The sequence below is a fragment of the Choloepus didactylus genome, chromosome 14 (genome assembly GCF_015220235.1).
Source record: "Choloepus didactylus isolate mChoDid1 chromosome 14, mChoDid1.pri, whole genome shotgun sequence".
NCBI lineage: Eukaryota > Metazoa > Chordata > Mammalia > Pilosa > Megalonychidae > Choloepus > Choloepus didactylus.
This window is the reverse complement of record NC_051320.1, coordinates 36,680,090-36,696,055: the sequence shown is the minus strand read 5'-3', so window position 1 is coordinate 36,696,055 and position 15,966 is coordinate 36,680,090. Positions and strand designations below refer to the sequence as shown.

The 15,966-nt window shown below is 39.4% G+C and overlaps 1 protein-coding gene and 1 pseudogene across 1 annotated transcript in view; one reads left to right on the top strand and one right to left on the bottom strand.

Annotated features, from left to right (window-relative positions):
- The window catches only part of ZNF704 (zinc finger protein 704), a 265,604-nt gene that overhangs the window by 164,836 nt on the left and 84,802 nt on the right, over nt 1-15,966 (top strand). The gene's annotated exons all lie outside the window — the stretch shown is intronic.
- Nucleotides 10,052-11,547, bottom strand: LOC119509510 (annotated as a pseudogene).

The window sequence follows — 15,966 nt, the reverse complement described above, 5'->3', positions numbered from 1 at the left end:
CAAGTATTCATTGTGCAGTACTGCCAATACCTTTTCTTGGTTAAATGTAAACATTTGGTTTAACTTTTGGAAAATACATCTCTTTCCATTTGAGGGCAAGCTCTGTATGGTTCCAGATGTGTTTAAAACTCATTTGAGCGATGTTAATAGCGGTTCCCCAGGGAGACATGAGTTATGTCTGTGAAAATGTATGTGTACACTATTTTTCAACAAGGACATCGTTTATGTTTCATTGCTGAACATAAGTTCCCAAGATGACATCAGATTCCAATTTGACAAATCCAGGTCATTCAGAAGCCTCTGTGATCTGACCCAGATTACTTTCCTAGCAAGATCTCCCATAACTTCCTCTTTTCCCCACCACTCTCCATCCCATACACCTCAGACTCCAATTGTATTGGACAGCATGCCATTCTGTTAGTGCTTTCCCTTCCTTACTCTTCTTATTCTTGTTCTTAAGCTATTCCATGTACTTGAGGTAGGGTTACCAGATTTAGTAAATAAAAATACAGGAAGCACAGTTGTATTTGAATCTCTGATAAACAACAAATAAAATTTTAGTATGTCCATGGAATGTTTTGTTTTATCTGACAAACCTAACTTAAGGAAACCCTTCTTATCCTTCAAGTGTCAACTTTTCTTCCAGGAAGACTTCCCTGAGTGCCTACCTTCCAAGCTACTATCATAGCACTTTGTTGGAACCTCTAGTAAATACATAAGCAACCAACATTTTATAATTAGTCATGTTTGTATGTGCCTCTCCACCAGTTTGTAAGCCCCTAAACATGGATGCTGTTTCTTATTTGTAGAGTTCAGGGCTTTAGCATTTGCAGCCCACTCCCCTTCCTATTCCAGGGGTCAGGTAGCACGAAACTATCAGCATTTTTCCCCAGTGAGCCCTATGATGAGCTCATCTTCCTTTTCAGATACTGCCCTCCAAGCAGCCACTGCCAAGTGACTGGAGTTAGCATCTGAGACAGAATCTTCTAGGCATCCGTGGTTATAGTCACCATAATCCCCTCTTTGGTCTCCTCATAGCAAGGACCATTCAACCCCTTCTATCAGGGTCAGCCCTACTTACAGGGAGACCAAGCCTGACCCAAGATAGGTAGGACTTTGCGTGTCTCTAAGCAATTGTGTTCTTTTTTTTCTTTTAATTTTTGGTTTCTGATTTTCCTCATGTAAATCCGATTGGCCTATATCCTTAATTACTGGCTGCTAACAATGTACCCAGCGCTGTGGTAGGCAGTGGAGGTGAAAAGTCAAATTAGATAAGTTTCTGACCATCAGAAACTCACAGCTTATAGTCTCAAGGTAGAAACACACACATAAATTAATCATTCACATCCATTTTGAGGACTGGGTAGGTATTTTGGTAGGTATGATTTGACAGATATTTATTAAAAACCCACTTTGTGTGAGGCACTGGTCTAGGAAATCCCATACCCTGCTGGAGTTCTCCTCTTTAAGGAAGAGCAATCAGCTTCAACTAGGTGTGGAGGAGAGGTACAGTAATCTGAGGTGCTGAAGTAGGAGTTTGCTAGTCAGATGGGGGTAGGAAATGAACACTCCAGGAAGAAAACTGAACATGTGCAAAGGGATGCACAGTGGAAAAGCTCCAGAAGGCAACCTCTGTAAGGGCAGGGACTTGGCCACATCTGCAACTATAAGCGCTGTGCATTGAATAGGTCCTGGCATGGGGTGGGAGGTGGGGGCATTTAATAAAGAATTGAATGAGGCAATGAAAGCAAGTGTGGTATAATCAAAAAATGGTAAGAGGTTTGGAATGGCCAGGGTGGAGAAGTGGGCGATGGAGCTCTAAAGGTAGACAAAGAGCAGATCATGAAGGGCCTCTTAAACCATGCTGAGGAATGTGAATTTAAATTATAAATAGTGCGGGGCCATTGGAAATTTTTCAGATCTGGAGTGGCACGATGTAATTGAATGTAATTTCTAAAAAGATTGCTTGGATAGCCTTGTGGAGAATGGATTAAATGGAGTGGAGACTAGGGCAGAAGACCAGTTAGGAGACAGTTGTTTGGGGAGGAAGGACTCAGCAAAGAGGAAGCAAGGGCCTTAATTAGACATTTGTTTTGGTTTGCTAAAACTGCCAGAATGCAATATACCAGAAATGGATTGGCTTTTACAATGAGGATTTATTAACCTACAATTTACAGTTCTTGGGCTGTGAAGATGTCTCAGTTAAGGCATCAAGAGGAAGATACCTTCTCTGAAGAAAGGCTGCTGGCATCGAAGGTTCCTCTGTCAGAAAGCAAGGCACATGGCCGGCATCTGCTGGTCTTCGCTCCTGGGTGTCCTTGCTTTCAGCTCCTGGTTTTAGTGGCCTCCTCTCTGAGCTTCTGTGGGTCCTCTCTTAGCCTCTCCAGGGCTTTTCTCTCTCAGCTCTCTTTTTCTGGGTGTTTCTCTCTGAGCTCTCCGGGCTTTTTCTCTAAGCTCTCTCCAAACTTCTCTGGGTGCTTCTCCCTAAGCTCTCTTGGCTTTTTCTGTCTTTTATCCTCTTGTAAAGGACTCCAGTAAAGGATTAAGACCCACCTTGAATTGGGTGGGTCACATCTTAATTGAAACAACCTAATCAAAATTTCCCACCTACAATAGGTCTGCATCCACAGGAATGGATTAAAAGAACATGGCATTTTCTGGGGTACATAACAGCTTCAAACCAGCACAACAGTAATGGTGAAAACCCACATAGGAATAGGATTGTAGGGTTATTTTCAAGTAAACTCAATAGAACTTTGCACTGATTGGGTGAAAGGAGTGAAGGAGGGGAAAGTGGCCTGGATGACTCCCAGGTTTCTGGCTTCTACAACTGTTTAAATGAAGGTTCCCTTAATGGTGTGCAGGAATACAGTTTTAGATGATTTGGACAGGAGAGATATTTGAGGGAATTATTAGTGAGTATTGAGAGTTGAAACCATGATAATGAATTAATATCCAAAGAGACTGTTTATAATAGAAGAGATCCCAGGGCAATATTCTGGGAAATGCCATTTTGCAGATATCTATCTGTTATAAGTGAACTAAAGAAAAGGCATATGGTTGAATCAGCCCAGCATCAGCTTAGGAAATGAGTAGTAAGTCATTAATATGGCCTTACTATTCTAAATCCAGAATGTTTTTATAAATAGGAAGAGTCTAGAATTTCCAGTACAATGTTGAATAACACTGGTGACAGTGGGCATCCTTGTCTTGTTTCTGATTTTTGAGGGAAGTTCTTCAGTCTTTCAACATTAATTACAATGTTAGTGGTGGTTTTTTCATATATGCCCTTTATCCTGTCAAGGAAGTTTCTTTCTATTCCTAGTTTTCTAAGTGTTTTCATCAAGAAGGGGTGCTGGATTTTGTCAAATGTCTTTTCTGCATCAGTTGAGATGATCTTCTGGCTTTTTCCTTCATTCTGATAATGTGGTGTATCACATTAGTTGATTTTCTTATTTTGAACTACCCTTGCATACCAGGAATAAATCCCACTTAATCATGCTGTATAATTCTTTTAATGTGCTATTAGATTAGATTTGCTACTATTTTGTTAAGGATTTTTGCTTCTGTATTCATAAGAGATATTTTACTGTATTTTTCTTGTGGTATCGTTATCTGGCTTTGTTATTAGAGTGATGCTGGCTTCATAGAATGAGTTAGGAAGTATTCCCTCCTCTTCAATCTTTTGAAAGAGTTTGAGCAGGATTGCTGTTAATTCTTTTTGGAATGTTTGGTAAAATTCACCAATGATGTAATCCGATCCTAGGCTTTTCTTTGTTGGGAGTTTTTGATTAGTGATTTTCAATCTCTTTACTTGTTATTGGTCTGTTAAGATCTATTTCTTCTTGAGGTAGTAGGTAATTTGTATGTTTCTAGGAATTTGTCTGTTTCACCTAGGCTTCCTAATTTCTGGGGAGTATAGTTGTTTATGGTATCCTCTTAAAATCCTTTCTTTTTTATTGTTTTGTTTTGTTTCTGGTTTGGGTTTTTTTTTTTTTTTTCTTTTTTTTTTCTTTTTTAATGCTATTTTCATTGAGAGATATTCACACACCATATAATCCATCCAAACTATACAATCAGTGTCTCACAGTGTCATCACTTAGTTGTGCTATCATCACAATCAATTCTAGAACATTTTCATTACTCCAAAAAGTAAAATAACAAATAGACATAAAGAAGAAAACCCAAAACACCCATGCCCCTTATCCCCCCTATTACTGACCAGTAATGTTGGTATGGTAGATTTGTTACTGTTGATAAAAGAATATTAAGATATTACTGTTAACTATAGTCTGTAATTTGCAATACGTGCTTTTTCCCCCATATCCCACTCTATTATTAAGTCTTTATGCAAGTGTCATACCTATGTACTAGTTCATGAAAAAACTTATATTTGTAGAGTTAATCACAGTCATCGTCCACTACAAGGTTCACTGTGTTATACAATCCCATATTTTAACCTCTAGCTTTCCTTCTGGTGACATACATGACTCTAAACAGCACCTTTCAACTATATTCACCTATCATTCAGCACTATTATTATAATCTCAATAATTAGCTACCATCACTTCTATCCATTTTCAAACATGTAAATTCAACCTCATTAAAAATTCTATACATATTATGCACCTGGTCCCTATTCTCTAGCCTCATTCTATCTATTCTAAGTTTTATGACTATGAGTTTACATATTCCAGTTGTTTAATATTAGTGAAATCATACAATATTTATCCTTTTGTGTGTGACTGACTTCACTCAGCAGTATGTCCTCAAGATTCATCCATGTTGTCACGTGCTTCAAAATTTCATTCCTTCCTACTACTGAGTAATATTCCATCATATGTATATACCACATTTTGTTTGTCCGTTCGTCAGTTGATGGACACTTGGATTGTTTCCATCCTTTAGCAATTGTGAATAATGCCACTGTGGACATCAGCTTGTAAATTTCTGTTCGTGTCCCTGCTTTCAGATCTTCTGGGTATATACCAAGTAGCAGAATTACCAGGTTGAGGGCAACTCAACACTTAGTTTTCTGAGGAACCGCCAAACCATCTTCCACAGTGGCTGTACCATTTTAAATTCCCACCAGCAGTGAATAAGTGTTCTTATTTCTCCACATCCTCTCCAACACTTCTAGTTTCCTGTTTGTTTAATAGCAGCCATTCTAAGGGTATGAGATGGTATCTCGTGGTTTTGATTTGCATTTTCCTAATAGCTAGGGAATATGAACATCTTTCCATGTGTTTTTTTGCCTTCTATATTTCCTCTTTGGAGAAATGTCTATTCCTGTCTTTTAACCATTTTATAATTGGGTTGTTTGTCTTTTTATTGTTGAGTAGTAGGATTTCTTTATATATTCTGGATATCAAACCCTTATCAGATATGTGGTTACCAAATATTTTATCCCATTGAGTTGACTGCCTTTTCACCCTTTTGACAAAGTCCTTTGAAGCACAGAAGTATGCAGGCTGAGGGGGTCCCATTTATCTATTTTTGTTGTTGTTACTTGTGCTTTTGGTGTAAGGTCTAAGAAACTACCTCCTATAACTAGATCTTGAAGATGTGTCCCTGTATTTTCTTCTAGGAGTTTATGTTACTGGCTCTTATATTTAGGTCTTTGATCCATTTTGAGTTAATTTTTGAATAGGGTGCGAGGTAGGAGTCCTCTTTCATTCGTTTTGATATGGAAATACTGTTTTCCCAACACCATTTATTGAAGATACTATTCTGTCCCAGTTCAGTGGGTTTAGGGGCTTTGCCAAAAATCAATTGAGCATGATTTGCAAAGGGTGGAGATGACCTAAGGGTACATTGACTGAAGAATGGAATGGTGTACTGTGGTGTACACATACAGTGGAAGATTGAGCAACTACAAGAAGGAGTGAAGCTGTGAGACACACAACGAGGTGAATGGATCCTGTACACAGTATTTGAGTGAAGTACACCAGAATTAAAGGCAAACACTTTAATGCCTCACCAATATGGACTAACTACAATGTGTAAACTCAGAACTGAATCTTAGAACATAGCCTAACATGGACATAATTATTGTAATAGTCCCTAGATTGTAAGCTCTTACAGCAGTTAACACTATCCCTGAATTGTAATGCCTATCTCTAAACTTTGAGATGCTGATCCCTTAGTGTATAACCTGATTGGTCTCTGGAACAATACGTATCTCTGAGACACCTGAAACTCAGAGCTAGAGCTCGGCAGATATGAATGTCAGTATTAGTGCATACAGCCACTGTTAAAAAAAAAAAAAAAAACAGAAACTGAAAAAGAGCCCAGACTTCAATTAGTGATATGAATGAAGCAGGTCTGGTTAAGACCAGGGCAAACTGGGCCAAAGGGTAAAGGTTGAAACTGACTGTGTTTTAAAACTTCAGCTTCCATATGAGACCAAGGGAAGAGATGTCTATTTGGTACAGGATCTAAATTTTGTAAACAGTACAACTCTACAGTCAGTTTGTTCAAACACCACACTTGCATGGAACTTTGAATAGGAAGTGAGATACGGTAGGTTAGTATAGGCTGGAGTGAAACAGTGACACATCCCAGAGTCATTTGGGCAGATAATAAAAAATATATTTACAGCCTCCCCCTCCCCAGCCCCAAGGATCTGGGGGAAGGTGCAGAAGTGTTGGACTTCCTCACCTGGACTGGTGTTGATGTCACAAACATTGGGACTGGTGGTTTGATGTGCTGAGCCCTCGATCTTGGGACTTGCCCTTATGAAGCTCATTACTGCAAAGGAGAGGCTAAACTTGCATATAATTGTGCCTAAGAGTCTCCCCCTGTGTACCTCTTTGTTGCTCAGATGTGGCCCTCTCTCTCTCTAACTGAGCCATCTCGACAGGTAAACTCGCTGCCCTCCCCCGTACGTGGGACCCAACTCCCAGGGGTGTAAATCTCCCTGGCAATGCAGAATATGACTCCCAGGGATGAATCTGGACCCGGCATCATGGGACTGAGAGTGTCTTCTTGACCAAAAAGGGGATGCAAAATGAGACGAAATAGTTTCAGTGGCTGAGAGATTTCAAATGGAGTCGAGAGGTCACTGGTGGACATTTTTATGCACTATATAGATAACACCTCATAGGTTTTAATGTATTGGAATAGCTAGAAGTAAATACCTGAAACTACCAAACTCCAACCCAGCAGTCTGGACTCCTGAAGATGATTATATAATAATGTAGATTACAAGGGGTGACAGTGTGATTGTGAAGACCTTGTGGATCACACCCCCTTTTACTAGTGTATGGATGAGTAGAAAAATGGGGATAAAAACTAAAGGACAAATGGGGTGGGATGGGGGGGATGGTTTGGGTGTTCTTTTTTCACTTTTATTTTTTATTCTTGTTCTGGTTCTTTCTGATGTAAGGAAAATGTTCAGAGATAGATTGTGGTGATGAACGCATAACTATGTGATCATACTGTGGACGGTTGATTGTATACCATGGATGACTGTATGGTGTGTGAATGTATTTCAGTAAAACTGAATTTTAAAAAAAAAAATCAATTGACCATAGATCTGAGGACCTATTTCTGAACTCTGAATTTGATTCCATTTATCAATATGTCTATCTTTATGTCAGTACCATGCTGTTTTGACCACTGTAGCTTTATAATAAGCTTTAAAGTTAGACAGTGTGAGTCCTCCCACTTTATGCTTCTTTTTCAAGATGTTTTTGGCAATTTGAGGCCTCTCGTCCAAATAAATTTGATAATTAGCTTTCCAGCTCTACAAAGTAGTTTGTTGAAATTTTTATTGGTTTGCTTTGAATCTCTAGATCAATATTGGTAGAATTGACATCTTAATGATATTTAGCCTTCCTATCCATGAACATAGAATGCCTTCCCACTTACTTAGGTCTTCTTTGATTTCTTTAAGCAATGTTTTGTAGTTTTCTGTGTACAGGTCCTTCACATCCTTGTTCAGTTTATTCCTAGATACGTGATTCTTTTAATTGCTTTTGTGAATGGAATTTTTTCTTAACTACATCCTTGGATAGCTCATTATTAGTATATAGAAACACTACTGATTTTTGCATGTTAATCTAGTATCCCACCAATTGCTGAGTTCATTTACTGGCTCAAGTAGCTTTGTCATAGTTTTGGGGGGATTTTCCAATATAAGATCATGTCATCTGCAAATAATGATAGTTATACTTTTTCCTTTCCAATTTGGATGCCTTTTATTTCTTTTTCTTACCTAATTGCTCTAGCAAGAAATTCTAGCACAATGTTAAATAAAAGTGGTGACAGTGGGTATCCTTGTCTCATTCTTGATCTGAGTGGGAATGCTTTTAGTCTCTCACTGTTGAGTACGATGTTAACTGTGGGTTTTTCACATATTCCCTTTAACATGCTGAGGAAGTTGCCTTTATTTCCTATCTTTCAAAGTGTTTTTATCAAGAAAGGATGCTGAATTTTGTCAAATGCCTTTTCTTCATCAATCGAGATGATCATGTGGTTTTACCCTTTCAATTTGTTAATGTGTTGTATTACATTAATTGATTTTCTTGTGTTGAACCACCCTTGCATACCTGGAATAAACCCCACTTGGTCGTGGTGTATAATTCTTTTATGTGCCATTGATTCCAATTTGCAGATATTTTGTTGAGAAATTTTGCATCTATATACATTAGGGAGATTGGTCTGTAGTTTTCCTTTCTTACAGTATCCTTATCAGGCTTTGGTATTAGGGTGATATTGGCATCATAGAATGAGTTAGGTAGTGTTTCCTCTTCTTCAATTATTTGGAAGAGTTTCAGCAGGAATAGTGTTATTCTTGTAATGTTTGGTAAAATTCACCTGTGAAACCATCTGGTCTTGGGCTTTTCTTTGTAGGGAGGTTTTTGATGACAGATTCAATCTCTTTACTTGTGATTGGATTGTTGAGGTCTTCTATTTCTTCTCAAGTTAGTATAGCTTGTTTGTGAGTTTCTAAGAAATTGTCCATTTCTTCTAAGTTGTCTAGTTTGTTGGCATACTGTTGTTCTTAGTATCCTCTTATGATCTTTTTTATGTCTTCAGGGTCTGTGGTAATGACCCTCTCTTGTTTATGATTTTATTTATTTGCATCTTCTCTCTTGTTTACTTTGTCAGTGTAGCTAAGAGTTTGTAAATCGTATTGATCTTCTCAAAGAACCAACTTTTGGTTTTACTGACTCTAATTTTTTTTGTCTCCATTTCATTTATTTCTGCTTTAATCTTTGTTATTTCTTTCCTGCTACTTGCTTTGGGATTAGTTTGTTGCCCTTTTTCTAGTTTCTTTAGTTGTTCAGTTAGGTCTTTAGGTTTAGCTCTTTCTTCCTTTTTAATTTAGGCATTTAGGGCAATAAATTTCCCTCTTAGCACCACCTTCACTGCATCCCGTAAGTTTTGATATGTTGTATTTTTACTTTCATCTGTCTCAAGATATTTACTGATTTCTCTTGCAGTTTCTTTTTTGACCCACTGATTATTTTAAGAGTGTGTTGTTTAACCTCCATATATTTGTGAAATTTCCATTTCTCTAGTGGTTATTGATTCCAGCTTCATTCCATTATGATCATAGAAAGTGCTTTGTAAAATTTCAGTCTTTTAAAATTTATTAAGACCTATTTTGTGCCCCAGCATATGGTATATCCTGGAGAATGTTCCTAGACCACTTGAGAAAAATGTATATCCTGCTGTTTTGGGGGTACAGTGATCTATATATGTCTGTTAGGTCTAACTTATTTATCATATTATTTAGGTTCTCTATTTCCCTATTGATTGTCTGTCTAGATGTTCTATTTAAGTGAGCGGTATGTGTAAGTCTCCCAGCGTTACTGTAGAGACGTCTATTACTCCCTTCAGTTTTGCCAATGTTTGCCTCATGTATTTTGGAGCACTTTGATTAGGTGCATTAACATTTATGATTGTTATTTCTTCTTGGTGAATTGCCCCTTTTATTAATATATGGTTTCTTTCTTTGTCTCATAACATTTTCTTTTAAAGGAGGACATGACTTTAATAGAAAAATTTAAAAAAACACACAAAAAACAGGATAAGTTGGTTTTCAATGGATGCCTTGGTGGATGAAGCTGCTTTTGGCTGCACTGGCCTTCTCCTGCTCCTGCCACGAGGCAGGGTCCAACTCAAAGCAGTACCATAGCCGCAGGCTCTCATCTGCTGATGATGATGCCACAGTGGCCCCATCTGGGCTCATGGTCTAACTTAGGACAAGGGTTGTGTGGCCTTTGAGCTCAGCCACCTTGGTCATGGTTGGGTACTTCTAAATAACGAGCTGGCTCTAGGCAAAGCCATGGCTGAAGATGAGCTCCTTGTAGTAGGGAGACCAGAGGATGGAACACACCTGGGAATGGGCATCCACAGCAATCCAACAGGCCCCAGAGCAGACGTTCCATTACAAATGTGTTGATCACTGGTGCCCCCTCCCGTTGCCAAGACATTGGACTGCCAGGGACACCAAGCTACAGCCTTGACAGCCCTTTGATATTGGGTGCATGTCTGCAGGGGAGCCTAGCCACATTCTCCAGCAGCACTAAGCTACAGATTGACCAAGTTATCATTGCCACCATAGCCAAATGTCGTCCATCTGGAGCCCAGCATAGTCCACACACTTCTTGACTGTGGCCACTCAGTGTGGCCATATGGTGTTCTCCTACCTGGACATCATGTTGGTGTATGTGACTGGAGCGTGAGCCACTGGACAGGATATAGCTGTTCCAACAAAGGGAGCCCACTCAGGCAGAGTGACTGGTCATGTTTCAAAGCCGTTTCTGCTGTTGCACATCCCATAGCTGCACCTCAGTGCTGCTGGTGCTCACAACCAGGTAGTTGTCCTCTTTGTTCCAGGCCATGGAGGATACATATTCCCCAGGTTGCTCCATTTGCAGCAGCTGCAGGATGTCACCAGAGCTAGCACTCCACAAATATACATTGTTGTCCAGCGCCACAGCTAGTACATTCCCAGAGCTCCAATCCTTGAGGTCCAGGTAGGAGTCATTCCAGATTTCAGGGGCATCTAGGATATGGTCTGGCAGGAAAGGAATGTATTGGTAGGTCTTTTGGCTGGAGCCAAGGTGGCTTTCTGGCTATAAAGTACCTTCAGTCTGTTCTGGTAACCCTGTGGGGCATTCTGAGGTTCTCCGTTGAGCCAAAGGATCCTGGCTTCTTCTGTATCAAAACTGTTCAGGTTCAAGGCCCAGGCTTTCTGATGTTCTTTTTAGTGGGTGTCTGGCTTTTTTCAAGCTGGTTCTCCTTGCTCATGAGGAAGCTGGCCACCTCCCTCTGGGAAGCACTGTGATGGGGGATATAGTGTTCACTACCAGCTTTGCTGGGAGTGGTCTGAGCTTTAGAACTGGATTTGCCAGGAGTTCGGCCTGGGATCCTGCCAGTGCTGTGAGATAGGTTGGCCGCTCACATGGATGAGGGGGCCAGCCCCACAGCATCCTTGACTTTGTGTTGCCAGCACGCAGGGGGTGCATTGGAGATGGGTGCGTCCAATTGGAGCAGCAAGTGCAGATCACTCTCGAACACGAACTGTGCCATGGGTGTGCCTAGAGAGGGAATCCTTGGAGTTAGTACTCACTGAGGCTGTATGTTCCCAATACTTAGCAGTTCTGGTCTCATAACATTTTTGCATTTGAAGTCTGTTCTTCTGGTATTTGTATAGCTACCCCAGCTTTTCTTTTTGGTTATGTCTTGCATGGGATATCTTTTTCCATCCATTCATCGTCAACATATTTGTATCTTTGGATCTAAAATGAGTCTCTTGTAAACAGCATACAGAAGGATCGTATTTTTTTTAATCCATTCTGTCAATCTGTATCTTTCAATTGGGGAGTTTAGTCCATTAACATTTAATGTTAATACTGTAAAAGCCATCCTTACTTTGACTATTTTTATCCTTTGGCTTTTTTTTTTTTTTGTCAGATCTATTATTTTTCTCTCTTTTTCTCCTTTTATTTACCCTGACTGATGATCATCATTTCTGTACTCTTCTCCAAGCCTCTCTCTCTTCTGTCTTTTTTTTTTTTTTCAGCCAGCAGAACTCCCTTTAATGTTTCTTGCAGAGCAGGTCTCTTATTAACAAATGCTCTCAGCTTTTGGTTATCTGTGAATATTTTAAATTCTCCCTCACTTTTGAAGAACAGCTTTGCTGGATAAAGAATTCTCAGCTGGCAATTTTTTTCTTTCGAAATCTTAAATATATCATACCACTGCTTTCTCACTTCAGTGCTGCCTGATGAGTCACAATCAATTTTAAAATCCTTTTTATTTCTGTGTGGTTGTGAGTAATGTCCCCCCTTTCATTTCTGATTTTAGTTGTTTGTGTCTGCTCTCTTTTTCCTTTGTTTATCTTGCTAAAGGTTTGTTGGTTTTATTGACCTTTTCAAAGAACCCTCTTTTGCTTTTGTTGATTCTATTGATTTTTTTATTCTCTATTTTATTTATTTCTCCTCTAACCTTTGTTATTTCCTTCCTCTCCTTGCTTTGTGTTTCATTTGCTCTTCTTTTTCTAGATCCTCCAGTTGTGAGGGTAGGGCTCTGATTTAAAATCTTTCTTCTTTTATAAGATAAGCATTTAGGGATATAAATTTCCCTCTCAGCACTGCCTTTGCTGCATCATATAAGTTTTGGTATGTTATGTTTTTGTTTCCATTCTCCTCAAGGTATTTCCTCATTTCTTTTGTGATTTCTTCTTTGATTCATTGGTTGTTTGAGTGTGTTGTTTAATTTCCATTTTTTGGTGTGAATTTTCCATTTTTGTCTCTGTTATTGATTTCTAACTTCATTCCATTGTGGTCGGAGAAGATACACTGGATGATTTTTTATTTTTAAAATTTATTGAGACTTGTTTTGTGCCCTAAGATATGGTCTATCATAGAGAATGATCCATGTGCATTAGAGAAGAATGTGCATTTTGCTGCTGTCGGATGAAGTGTTCTATACATGTCTGTTAGGTCTAGCTGGTTTAGAGTACTGTCCAAGTCTTCTATTTTCTTATTCTTCTCTCTAGATGTTCTATCCATCATTGAAAGTGGTGTACTGAAGTCTCCTACTATTAATGTAGTACTGTCTATTTTTCCCTTCAAATCTGTCAATATTTGCTTCGTATATTTTGGGCCTCTGCCTTAGGTGCATGTGTGTACCCATATGGCCTTTAATACAAAACATCCAGGACCACTTAGATCTTCTTCTGCTCAGGCTTCCTCTCCAACCCAGATTCTTTGCCTTCATTTAGAATGTCTAAGGTATTCAGACCATGAGTATCTGCATATTGTCTTCTTTTCATAGAATGTATTCTTAGGCTCCCTCCTCTTTTTATTTCCTTAAAGTTACCACATCATTTCAAAGTAAATTTAGTTTTTTCAAGATTTAACACTTAATTCACCAATCTCTCTCACGAATCTCCTACAGACCAGACACAGTGTTAGGCTCTGGAGAGTACAGCAGTGGGTGAGAAAGTGCTTCCCCCCTCATGGAAATGGTAGCCTAGAAGAGGATGTAAGCAATTGAACTACAGTCACAATACTGGGTGGTAAGTGATACAAGAAGGGTGGCAGCCACACAACGTGAATGGTGCCTCGGGAATTGTGCTACATGAGAGGCCAGTTGATGAGCCATTGAAAATCAGTGTTTGTGCTGTAAATCCCTGACCTCTGCCTGGCCCAGGAGTGTCTGATCACCTGGTTGGCTGACTGGCTGACTTCACTAACTCCCTGGTTGACCAGCTGGATGACTGAGATTGATGAGACTAACTAATGGGCAGTTGCTGATTAACCTTCTGAACGGCTGGCTGGCTGACTGCAGGGCTTTGGTTCCAGGCCCGTAGAAACACAGACCTTCCTGGTATTTTCTACTTTAGCATTTAAGGGAATGAAAGGGGGCTTTCTGTTGGTTGTTCCCTTCCCCTCTGTTGCTGCTACTGCTTAGAAATAAAAAGATCATAGGCAGCAGAAGAATGACCCCTTCCTTACACAGGTACTCGCCTTCTCCTTGTGAGTTACTGAAATGGAACATTCTAGACTAATACAGGAAGTGATTCGTGTAGTAAGAACCTGTGACTGTAAAACAGAGACTGGTCCATAAACCAGTCTTGAAAATTCACCTCATACTTTAGCATTTACAAAAAGAAAGTCCAGAAGTTCTCTCATAATGTGCATGGTTTTGGCTATGAATCTTTGTTAGATAGGAAAAAGATTAGAAAGCAGAAGTGGCTTGACAGCTGGTTCTAAAAGCCATACTGCTGACTTCTGATGGAGATAGGGCATAAAGAGATCAGTCTTTCTGTAGAAGGGGGCTTGTGAACTTCACACTCAACCTGGGCTGAGGCTACTATCCAAGGAGTCACCCAGGGAGGAATGTAAACCCGGCATCATGGGATAGAGAACATCTTCCTGACCAAAAGAGGGGTGTGAAAGGAAATGAAATAAGTTTCAGTGGCTGAGAGATCCCAAAAGGAGCCGAGAGGTCACTCTGGTGGGCACTCTTACGCATAATATAGATAACCCTTTTTAGGTTTTAATGGATTGGAATAGCTAGCAGTAAATACCTGAAACTATCAAACTACAACCCAGAACCCATGAATCTTGAAGACAATTGTATAAAAATGTAGCTTATGAGGGGTGACAGTGTGATTGGGAAAGCCATGTGGATCACACTCCCCTTTGTCCAGTGTATGGATGGATGAGTAGAAAAATGGGGGCAAAAAAAAAAAAAAAAGAAAAGGTACCCAGTGTTCTTTTTTACTTTAATTGTTCTTTTTCACTCTAATTTTTATTCTTATTATTTTTGTGTGTGTGGTAATGAAAATGTTCAAAAATTAATTTTGGTGATGAACGCACAACTATATGATGGTACTGTGAACAATTGAATGTATGCTTTGTAGGACTGCATGGTATGTGAATATATCTCAATAAAATGAATTAAATATATATATATATCCAAGGAGTCAAATCTGGGTGATCGGGCAAGGGAGCCTTGGTGTCCTGGGAAAAGCATGAATTTTAGAAGCAAACAGACTTGACTTCAAATCCTGGCATTGCCATTTACTAGCCGTGTAACCTTGGGCAAATGAACATCTTCAGATTTCTTCATTTTGTTCTTGGTGTTATTGTGAGGATGAAATGAGACAAGGTATATGGAAGTCATGATGAGTGTCTCCATTCCCTCAGTGTTAGTTCCTTCCATGTCACGTAAGCTAAATGGTTTCCTGATCACACAGTTGGTTATGTGGAAGCCAGTTCTCAATCTGAAAGTCTGCTCAGTTCTCATGTTCTCAGTAGCCTACTTCTGCCAGCTGTAGCAGTGACTGACTTTCTCCCAGCCCTCAGCCCATAACACATTTCCTAAAAGCGGAGTGACAAACAAATCTCTTTTAAGCTAAACATCCACAAACTAGCCTAAATCTTTTCTGAAAAGGAAGTAAATGCCCAAGAGAAGATTTATAGGAATAAGAAGCCCTTCTGAATCCATGTTAAAGACTGCAAATATACAATTTACAAGTCAAGTGGGAGGTCCTTTGTCTTAGCTCCTTAAAGCTTTGTGATAATTGACCTGTGTCACATTTTGAAAAGAATAACCCTGCCATTATCGGCCTAGTAGCTAGTAGTTACTTGTATACTAATCAGTAGTTATTCTCACTTGGATCCTTCCTGGAAGCATTCCCTGGAAGTTTCTTGAATTGTTTTGGTAATATCACCACAGTGAGTGCATGCATTAGCCTTTTCACATTAACCAAGACATCACTAACTAATGACATCCTTTGTTGATTTTAAACCTTAGTAAATTGTTTGTTGGATAGTTGAAGTCAACAAAAAACTATAGAATGCCCACCCTGTGCGGGAAATGTACTAAGTCACTAAAGAATGGCATGGCATTTGAGATAACCTTGAAGAGTGGATAGAATTTCAGTAAGCCAATCTGGAGGTTAAGGCACTGCAGGAAGAGTGAGCAGCATAAAGA